Source organism: Drosophila kikkawai, unplaced genomic scaffold (assembly GCF_030179895.1).
Source record: "Drosophila kikkawai strain 14028-0561.14 unplaced genomic scaffold, DkikHiC1v2 scaffold_253, whole genome shotgun sequence".
NCBI classification, from domain to species: Eukaryota; Metazoa; Arthropoda; class Insecta; order Diptera; family Drosophilidae; genus Drosophila; species Drosophila kikkawai.
Window position 1 is genome coordinate 73,252 of NW_027222595.1, and position 11,299 is coordinate 84,550.

General features: G+C 30.0%; 1 long non-coding RNA gene across 1 annotated transcript; it reads right to left on the minus strand.

Moving 5' to 3' along the window:
* Positions 1–218: 218 nt before the first annotated feature.
* Positions 219–744, minus strand: LOC138929498 (uncharacterized). The gene is made up of 3 exons (XR_011445786.1): positions 640–744; positions 488–570; positions 219–423 (listed from the first exon to the last, which is right to left on the minus strand). It is a non-coding gene; the product is annotated as an uncharacterized lncRNA (long non-coding RNA).
* Positions 745–11,299: the final 10,555 nt, after the last annotated feature.

Consider the following 11,299-nt stretch of genomic DNA (forward strand, 5'->3'; position numbering starts at 1 on the left):
ATTTGGCAATAATGATGATGTTTCGAGAGGGTTTAACTCTATTGGTATTTAATAAAAAAAAAGATTTATATATATGTATTTTCACTATTCTGCATGTTTTTTTTTTTCTGTTTTGAGGTCGGGTTTTTTCTTAAGATTTTACATTTTTACTAGTCGTGTATTTAATGAGTTGTTTTAACCCATTTCCTCGTCTTCGTTAACATTTAATTTGTCACTAGATTTTAAGGGTTTTTAATTTTTAATTTTTTTAAATCTGCACTGTGTTTCACACGTTTATTTTTGGGTCACTTTTTGTGGGTTTTTCTCTGCTCCAAGCTGCTGCGAACTCCAAATAAATTTTCCCCAGCAGAGATAGCTGTTCCAGCCGCCTGTTTTTGGCCGGCGCTGAATAGCGTAACCAATCTGCTCTGCTGCCTCGTTTATCTACAGGAATTAAAATAATTAATGTTGTGCAAACGAGCCCAGGAATATTTTTAGAAATATTTACCCAGTGCTTCCTTTTCTTGTATTTTTTTCTGCTCAATCGACCTAGCGATTTCTCGCCGTGTAGTCGAAGAAAATAAGCGTGACCTACACGTGCAAAGAAAATATTATTATATGTCGATCGGCTTGGACATTTTTTTTATAAAAAATATTTACCTTGCCGACACGGCAATCTTTGGCAGCCGGTAGATTGGCGTTTGTTGATGGCCTTTTTCAACCGATGCCGAAATAGCAGTGGGATTAGGGTCCGGAGCACATGTGCATATGCTCGCTCGTATATTTTCCCTGCTGGGTTCGGGACCAACTTCTCAGCTTGACGACTCCAATAGAAAAGATCGAAGCCAGAAGCTGGAGACCCAAAGAACCCTTCACCGATTTGCACTTCGGTATTCACCAGCTGGTGGTTTCAACTGTCATTTTTAAGACGTTGCCAGATAAGAGGTCGATACTAATTATCGCTACTATTTTTAGGCGCGGATCATTTTAATTTCCAAAAAAATACTAAAAAGTTTTTATATGGGTCCATTACAGTATGCAAATGTATTAGCCTTCTAAAAACTAATATAAGTACAAATTCTGCCGTGGATACATGCATTATTAGCTGAGTTGTAAACTTTTTGTTTTCAAAATTACACTCAATTGTAATTGCAAATGTATTAGCCGTGTAAAAACTATTATAAATACACATTCTGAAGTGGATACAGACATTATTAGCTGAGTTATGAACTTTTTGTTTACAATTTACAATTGAGTGTGCAAATGTATAATGTAATGGACCCATATAAAAACTTTTTAGTATTTTTTTAAATTAAAATGATACGCGCCTAAGAATAGTAGCGATAATTAGTATCGACCCCTTATCTGGCAACGTCTTAAAAATGACAGTTGAAACCACCAGCTGGTGAATACCGAAGTGCAAATCGGTGAAGGGTTCTTCGGGTCTCCAGCTTCTGGCTTCGATCTTTTCTATTGGAGTCGTCAAGCTGAGAAGTTGGTCCCGAACCCAGCAGGGAAAATATACGAGCGAGCATATGCACATGTGCTCCGGACCCTAATCCCACTGATATTTCGGCATCGGTTGAAAAAGGCCATCAACAAACGCCAATCTACCGGCTGCCAAAGATTGCCGTGTCGGCAAGGTAAATATTTTTTATAAAAAAATGTCCAAGCCGATCGATATATAATAAAATTTTCTTTGCACGTGTAGGTCACGCTTGTTTTCTTTGACTACACGGCGAGAAATCGCTAGGTCGATTGAGCAGAAAAAATACAAGAAAAGGAAGCACTGGGTAAATATTTCGAAACAATTCTTGGGCTCGTTTGCACAAGATTAATTAATTTAATTCCTGTAGCTAAACGAGGCAGCAGAGCAGATTGGTTACGCTATTCAGCGCCGGCCAAAAAAAGGCGGCTGGAGCAGTTATCTCTGCTGGGGAAAATTTATTTGGAGTTCGCAGCAGCTTGGAGCACAGAAAAACCCACAAAAAGTGACCCAAAAATAAACGTGTAACACACAGTGCAGATTAAAAAAATTTAAAATTAAAAGCCCTTAAAATCTAGTGACAAATTAAAAGTTAACGAAGACGAGGAAATGGGTTAAAACAACTCATAAAATACACGACTAGCTAAAATGTAAAATCTTAAGAAAAAAACCCGACCTCAAAACAGAAAAAAAAAACATGCAAAATAGTGTAAAAACACATACATAAAACTTATTTTTTTTGTTTGTTCGATTAAAAACCACTAGAGTTAAAACCATATCGAATCATCATCATTAGTACCCAATCATGAAATTATGAAGTGTCTCAAATCCGATAAGAAATAAAAATTTAAAATAGGCATGTAAAAGGTGTTAAAAAAAACAATGACAGTGGTAGTGATGGTGATGCATATGAGCAGTCAATATGATAGAAAAAAAAACAAGAGCGTGAGCTTAGCAAATCCAACTAAAATCGTACAGTGCAATAAAAAGTTTCGTTGCCAGTAAGAATATAAAAAATTTTTAAACTAAACAAAAAAATAAAACACCAGAAAATAAAATAAATAATATGTATATATAGAATGAATATAAAATATGAAAAACGTAGCTGAAAAAAAAAAAATTTTAAATAACTTCTACATATTTTAAATATTAATCAAAAAAAAAAAAAAAACAAACCAAACAAACAAATTAAGATCATGCGGCTATATTTTTAATTTTTAATTTTCCCCTAATACACACCAAAACCTCATCGACAAGAAGGCCTTCTTCGAGAAAAACAAAGTGGGTGAGTGAAAAAGTGAAAACAGAAAACAAATTATGTCGCCCAGTGTAAAGGCTGATTACCGGCATTAATGCTTATCAGCATCGATTGATTTTTGTTATTTTTTCAATTCCTCTTTTTTATTCTGATTCATGTTATCATCGTAAATTGAAAGCATTTAAATGTAAAGCCAAAACATGCGCTACACTGAGAAAATTAAAACCTAATTATTTTGTTATTTTTCATATACATATTTTCTTTTTTCAGCAAAAGAAACTGTTTTATTGTAATTGTGCGATGTAGGTTGTTGAAGCTAAACAAAAATAGAATAATAATAAAGAAATAAAATTATGTAGACCCAAAACAAAAAAAAAAAAAAACAACAAAAAAATAAAAACAATTAAATGGGTATAGTTATATTTTCAGAATATTTTCTAGCATCATAATTAGGCACCACATTACCATTATCATTGATTTACACTAAACAAAATAGGATTATAATGACACTGAAAAAAAAAAAATTAAATGATTAAATAAATAATTATCTTAACCATAAGTAAATAAAATAGGCTATGTAATGATAGGGTTTAATAATTACTAAATAAATAAATTAGGCATTGAAACCTAGCAGACATGTATGAAGAAAAATAATTATATTAAGACTTCGTTTGTTATTGTGAATTTGGAGAGATGTACACTGAAGAATATCGAAAAGGAATTTTTGTTTGATTATTAAAAATTATTATAATGATGATGAATTGTTAAGTTTTCTTATTTATGGCATGGGAGACCAACAAATTGATGCATACGTAAATACTTTTGGGGTCTTTCGCTAACGATTACAGAAGGACCATGGTTGGGAGGGTAAAGATATAGGGTGTGGCGAACAACACCTAAGGCCACCCCTGCACGCTCAAACCCTAATTCGTGCTTTCTCGTTTCTCAATTTTTTTTCGCAGTTTAGTTTTGCCTTGTTTCATATTTTACTAATTATGAGACAATTGTTTTGTGTGTTGGTTTCGTATGAGGATCGTCTCATTGTGTAGATTCAGGAGGGACTCTATAAAAAAACCTTTGACGTAACAATCCTTATCCGCAGCAAACCCCTCCCCCCCTCACATCTCCCGCTAGAGCTAGGAATCAATGGGTCCCGCTCAGCTGCTGGTTAAGGGTCGACAAGCTTGAATGTGGTTAACACTCGGAGGTATGATCGAGAACAACGATACCCTGTTTATGTTTTCCCCTTTCAACGGCGTAATTACGTCACAATAAGCCGTGTAAAAACTAATATAAGTACAAATTCTGCCGTGGATACATGCATTATTAGCTGAGTAATGAACTTTTTGTTTACAAATTTACAATAGAGTATGCAAATGTATTAGCCATGTAAATACTAATATAAGTACAAATTCTGCCGTGGATACATGCATTATTAGCGGAGTTGTGAACTTTTTGTTTACAAATTTACAATTGAGTATGCAAATGTATTAGAATTGTAGGAATTAATTTAAATTTAAATTCTGCCGTGGATACATGCATTATTAGCTGAGATGTGAACTTTTTGTTTACAAATTTACAATTGAGTATGCAAATGTTTTAGGATTGTAAGAACTAATTTAAATATAAATTCTGAAGTGGATACATACATTATTAGCTGAGTATGCAAATGTATTAGACGTGTAAAAACTAATATAAGTACAAATTCTGCCGTGGATTCATGCATTATTAGCTGAGTTGTGAACTTTTTGTTTACAAATTTACAATTGAGTTTGCAAATGTATTAGCCTTCAAAAAACTAATATAAGAACAAATTCTGCCGTGGATACATGCATTATTAGCTGAGTTGTGAACTTTTTGTTTACAAATTTACAATTGAGTATGCAAATGTATTAGCCTTCTAAAAACTAATATAATTACAAATTCTGAAGTGGATATATGCATTATTATCTGAGTTGTGAACTTTTTGTTTACAAATTTACAATTGAGTATGCAAATGTATTAGCCATGTAAAAACTAATATAATTACAAATTCTGAAGTGGATTCAGGCATTATTAGCTGAGTTATGAACTTTTTGTTTACAATTTACAATTGAGTGTGCAAATGTATAAGCCGTGTAAAAACTATTATAAATACAATTTCTGAAGTGGATACAGACATTATTAGCTGAGCAGTGAACTTTTTGTTTACAAATTTACAATTGAGTATGCAAATGTATTAGCCATGTAAAAACTATTATAAATACAAATTCTGAAGTGGATACAGACATTATTAGCTGAGTATGCAAATGTATTAGACGTGTAAAAACTAATATAAGTACAAATTCTGCCGTGGATTCATGCATTATTAGCTGAGTTGTGAACTTTTTGTTTACAAATTTAAAATTGAGTATGCAAATGTATTAGAATTGTAAGAACTAATTTAAAAATAAATTGTGCCGTGGATACATGCATATTTAGCTGAGTTGTGAACTTTTTGTTTATAAATTTACAATTAAGTATGCAAATGTATTAGCCATGTAAAAACTAATATAATTACAAATTCTGAAGTGGATATATGCATTGTTATCTGAGTTGTGAACTTTTTGTTTACAAATTTACAATTAAGTATGCAAATGTATTAGACGTGTAAAAACTAATATAAATATAAATTCTGAAGTGGATTCAGGCATTATTAGCTGAGTTGTGAACTTTTTGTTTACAAATTTACAATTGAGTATGCAAATGTATAAGCCGTGTAAAAACTAATATAAGAAAAAATTCTGCCGTGGATACATGCATTATTAGCTGAATTGTGAACTTTTTGTTTACAAATTTACAATTGAGTTTGCAAATGTATTAGCATTCTAAAAACTAATCTAAGTACAAATTCTGCCGTGGATACATGCATTATTAGCGGAGTTGTGAACTTTTTGTTTACAAATTTAAAATTGAGTATGCAAATGTATTAGAATTGTAAGAAATAATTTAAATACAAATTATGCCGTGGATACATGCATTATTAGCTGAGATGTGAACTTTTTGTTTACAAATTTACAATTGAGAGTGCAAATGTATAAGCCGTGTAAAAACTATTATAAATACAAATTCTGAAGTGGATACAGACATTATTAGCTGAGCAGTAAACTTTTTGTTTACAAATTTACAATTGAGTAAAAACTATTATAAATACAAATTCTGAACTGGATACAGACATTATTGGCTGAGTATGCAAATGTATTAGACGTGTAAAAACTAATGTAAATATAAATTCTGAAGTGGATTCAGGCATTATTAGCTGAATTGTGAACGTTTTATTTACAATTTACAATTGAGTATGCAAATGTATAAGCCGTGTAAAAACTAATATAAGAACAAATTCTGCCGTGGATACATGCATTATTAGCTGAGTTGTGAACTTTTTGTTTTCAAATTTACAATTGAGTATGCAAATGTATTAGCCGTGTAGAAATTATTATAAATACACATTCTGAAGTGGATACAGACATTATTAACTGAGTTATGAACTTTTTGTTTACAATTTACAATTGAGTGCGCAAATGTATAAGCCGTGTAAAAACTTATATAAGTAGAAATTCTGCCGTGGATACATGCATTATTAGCTGAGTAATGAACTTTTTGTTTACAAATTTACAATAGAGTATGCAAATGTATTAGCCATGTAAAAACTAATATAAGTACAAATTATGCCGTGGATACATGCATTATTAGCTGAGTTGTGAACTTTTTGTTTACAAATTTACAATTGAGTATGCAAATGTATTAGCCATGTAAAATCTAATATAATTACAAATTCTGAAGTGGATATATGCACTATTATCTGAGTTGTGAACTTTTTGTATACAAATTTACAATTGAGTATGCAAATGTATTAGCCATGTAAAAACTAATATAATTACAAATTCTGAAGTGGATATATGCACTATTATCTGAGTTGTGAACTTTGTGTTTACAAATTTACAATTAAGTATGCAAATGTATTAGACGTGTAAAAACTAATATAAATATAAATTCTGAAGTGCATTCAGGAATTATTAGCTGAGTTGTGAACTTTTTGTTTACAAATTTACAATTGAGTATGCAAATGTATAAGCCGTGTAAAAACTAATATAAGTACAAATTCTGCCGTGGATACATGCATTATTAGCTGAGTTGTGAACTTTTTGTTTTCAAATTTACAATTGAGTATGCAAATGTATTAGTCGTGTAAAAACTATTATAAATAAAAATTCTGAAATGGAATCAGGCATTATAAGCGGAGTTGTGAACTTTTTATTTACAAATTTACAATTGAGTATGCAAATGTATTAGCATTGTAAGAACTAATTTAAATATAAATTCTGCCGTGGATACACGCATTATTAGCTGAGATGTGAACTTTTTGTTTACAAATTTACAATTGAGTATGCAAATGTATTAGCCGTGTAAAAACTAATATAAATACAAATTCTGCGGTGGATACATGCATTATTAGCTGAGATGTGAACTTTTTGTTTACCAATTTACAATTGAGTATGCAAATGTATAAGCCGTGTAAAAACTAATATAAGAACAAATTCTGCCGTGGATACATGCATTATTAGCGGAGTTGTGAACTTTTTGTTTACAAATTTACAATAGAGTATGCAAATGTATTAGCCATGTAAAAACTAATATAAGTACAAATTATACCGTGGATACATGCATTATTAGCTGAGTTGTGAACTTTTTGTTTACAAATTTACAATTGAGTATGCAAATGTATTAGCCATGTAAAAACTAATATAAGTACAAATTATACCGTGGATACATGCATTATTAGCTGAGTTGTGAACTTTTTGTTTACAAATTTACAATTGAGTATGCAAATGTATTAGCCATGTAAAAACTAATATAATTAAAAATTCTGAAGTGGATATATGCACTATTATCTGAGTTGTGAACTTTTTGTTTACAAATTTACAATTAAGTATGCAAATGTATTAGCCGTGTAAAAACTAATATAAATATAAATTCTGCCGTGGATACATGCATTATTAGCTGAGTTGTGAACTTTTTGTTTATAAATTTACAATTGAGTATGCAAATGTATTAGCCATGTAAAAACTAATATAATTACAAATTCTGAAGTGGATTCAGGCATTATTAGCTGAGTTATGAACTTTTTGTTTACAACTTACAATTGAGTGTGCAAATGTATAAGCCGTGTAAAAACTATTATAAATACAAATTCTGAAGTGGATACAGACATTATTAGCTGAGCAGTGAACTTTTTGTTTACAAATTTACAATTGAGTATGCAAATGTATTAGCCATGTAAAAACTATTATAAATACAAATTCTGAAGTGGATACAGACAATATTAGCTGAGTATGCAAAAGTATTAGACGTGTAAAAACTAATATAAGTACAAATTCTGCCGTGGATTCATGCATTATTAGCTGAGTTGTGAACTTTTTGTTTACAAATTTACAATTGAGTTTGCAAATGTATTAGCCTTCAAAAAACTAATATAAGAACAAATTCTGCCGTGGATACATGCATTATTAGCTGAGTTGTGAACTTTTTGTTTACAAATTTACAATTGAGTATGCAAATGTATTAGCATTGTAAGAACTAATTTAAATATAAATTCTGCCGTGGATACACGCATTATTAGCTGAGATGTGAACTTTTTGTTTACAAATTTACAATTGAGTATGCAAATGTATTAGCCGTGTAAAAACTAATATAAATACAAATTCTGCCGTGGATACATGCATTATTATCGGAGTTGTGAACTTTTTGTTTACAAATTTAAAATTGAGTATGCAAATGTATTAGCCATGTAAAAACTAATATATGTACAAATTATACCGTGGATACATGCATTATTAGCTGAGTTGTGAACTTTTTGCTTACAAATTTACAATTGAGTATGCAAATGTATTAGCCATGTAAAAACTAATATAATTAAAAATTCTGAAGTGGATATATGCACTATTATCTGAGTTGTGAACTTTTTGTTTACAAATTTACAATTAAGTATGCAAATGTATTAGCCGTGTAAAAACTAATATAAATATAAATTCTGCAGTGGATACATGCATTATTAGCTGAGTTGTGAACTTTTTGTTTATAAATTTACAATTGAGTATGCAAATGTATTAGCCATGTAAAAACTAATATAATTACAAATTCTGAAGTGGATTCAGGCATTATTAGCTGAGTTATGAACTTTTTGTTTACAATTTACAATTGAGTGTGCAAATGTATAAGCCGTGTAAAAACTATTATAAATACAAATTCTGAAGTGGATACAGACATTATTAGCTGAGCAGTGAACTTTTTGTTTACAAATTTACAATTGAGTATGCAAATGTATTAGCCATGTAAAAACTATTATAAATACAAATTCTGAAGTGGATACAGACATTATTAGCTGAGTATGCAAAAGTATTAGACGTGTAAAAACTAATATAAGTACAAATTCTGCCGTGGATTCATGCATTATTAGCTGAGTTGTGAACTTTTCGTTTACAAATTTAAAATTGAGTTTGCAAATGTATTAGCCTTCAAAAAACTAATATAAGAACAAATTCTGCCGTGGATACATGCATTATTAGCTGAGTTGTGAACTTTTTGTTTACAAATTTACAATTGAGTATGCAAATGTATTAGCCGTGTAAAAACTAATATAAATACAAATTCTGCGGTGGATACATGCATTATTAGCTGAGATGTGAACTTTTTGTTTACCAATTTACAATTGAGTATGCAAATGTATAAGCCGTGTAAAAACTAATATAAGAACAAATTCTGCCGTGGATACATGCATTATTAGCTGAGTTGTGAACTTTTTGTTTACAAATTTACAATAGAGTATGCAAATGTATTAGCCATGTAAAAACTAATATAAGTACAAATTATACCGTGGATACATGCATTATTAGCTGAGTTGTGAACTTTTTGTTTACAAGTTTACAATTGAGTATGCAAATGTATTAGCCATGTAAAAACTAATATATGTACAAATTATACCGTGGATACATGCATTATTAGCTGAGTTGTGAACTTTTTGTTTACAAATTTACAATTGAGTATGCAAATGTATTAGCCATGTAAAAACTAATATAATTAAAAATTCTGAAGTGGATATATGCACTATTATCTGAGTTGTGAACTTTTTGTTTACAAATTTACAATTAAGTATGCAAATGTATTAGCCGTGTAAAAACTAATATAAATATAAATTCTGCAGTGGATTCAGGCATTATAAGCGGAGTTGTGAACTTTTTGTTTACAAATTTACAATTGAGTATGCAAATGTATTAGCATTGTAAGAACTAATTTAAATATAAATTCTGCCGTGGATACACGCATTATTAGCTGAGATGTAAACTTTTTGTTAACTAATTTACAATTAAGTATGCAAATGTATAAGCCGTGTAAAAACTAATATAAGAACAAATTCTGCCGTGGATACATGCATTATTAGCTGAGTTGTGAACTTTTTGTTTACAAATTTACAATAGAGTATGCAAATGTATTAGCCATGTAAAAACTAATATAAGTACAAATTATACTGTGGATTCATGCATTATTAGCTGAGTTGTGAACTTTTTGTTTACAAATTTACAATTGAGTTTGCAAATGTATTAGCCTTCTAAAAACTAATCTAAGTACAAATTCTGCCGTGGATACATGCATTATTATCGGAGTTGTGAACTTTTTGTTTACAAATTTAAAATTGAGTATGCAAATGTATTAGAATTGTAAGAACTAATTTAAATATAAATTGTGCCGTGGATACATGCATATTTAGCTGAGTTGTGAACTTTTTGTTTATAAATTTACAATTGAGTATGCAAATGTATTAGCCATGTAAAAACTAATATAATTACAAATTCTGAAGTGGATATATGCATTGTTATCTGAGTTGTGAACTTTTTGTTTACAAATTTACAATTAAGTATGCAAATGTATTAGACGTGTAAAAACTAATATAAATATAAATTCTGAAGTGGATTCAGGCATTATTAGCTGAGTTGTGAACTTTTTGTTTACCAATTTACAATTAAGTATGCAAATGTATAAGCCGTGTAAAAACTAATATAAGAACAAATTCTGCCGTGGATACATGCCTTATTAGCTGAGTTGTGAACTTTTTGTTTACAAATTTACAATAGAGTATGCAAATGTATTAGCCATGTAAAAACTAATATAAGTACAAATTATACCGTGGATTCATGCATTATTAGCTGAGTTGTGAACTTTTTGTTTACAAAATTTACAATTGAGTTTGCAAATGTATTAGCCTTCTAAAAACTAATCTAAGTACAAATTCTGCCGTGGATACATGCATTATTATCGGAGTTGTGAACTTTTTGTTTACAAATTTAAAATTGAGTATGCAAATGTATTAGAATTGTAAGAACTAATTTAAATATAAATTGTGCCGTGGATACATGCATATTTAGCTGAGTTGTGAACTCTTTGTTTATAAATTTAAAATTGAGTATGCAAATGTATTAGCCATGTAAAAACTAACAAAATTACAAATTCTGAAGTGGATATATGCATTGTTATCTGAGTTGTGAACTTTTTGTTTACAAATT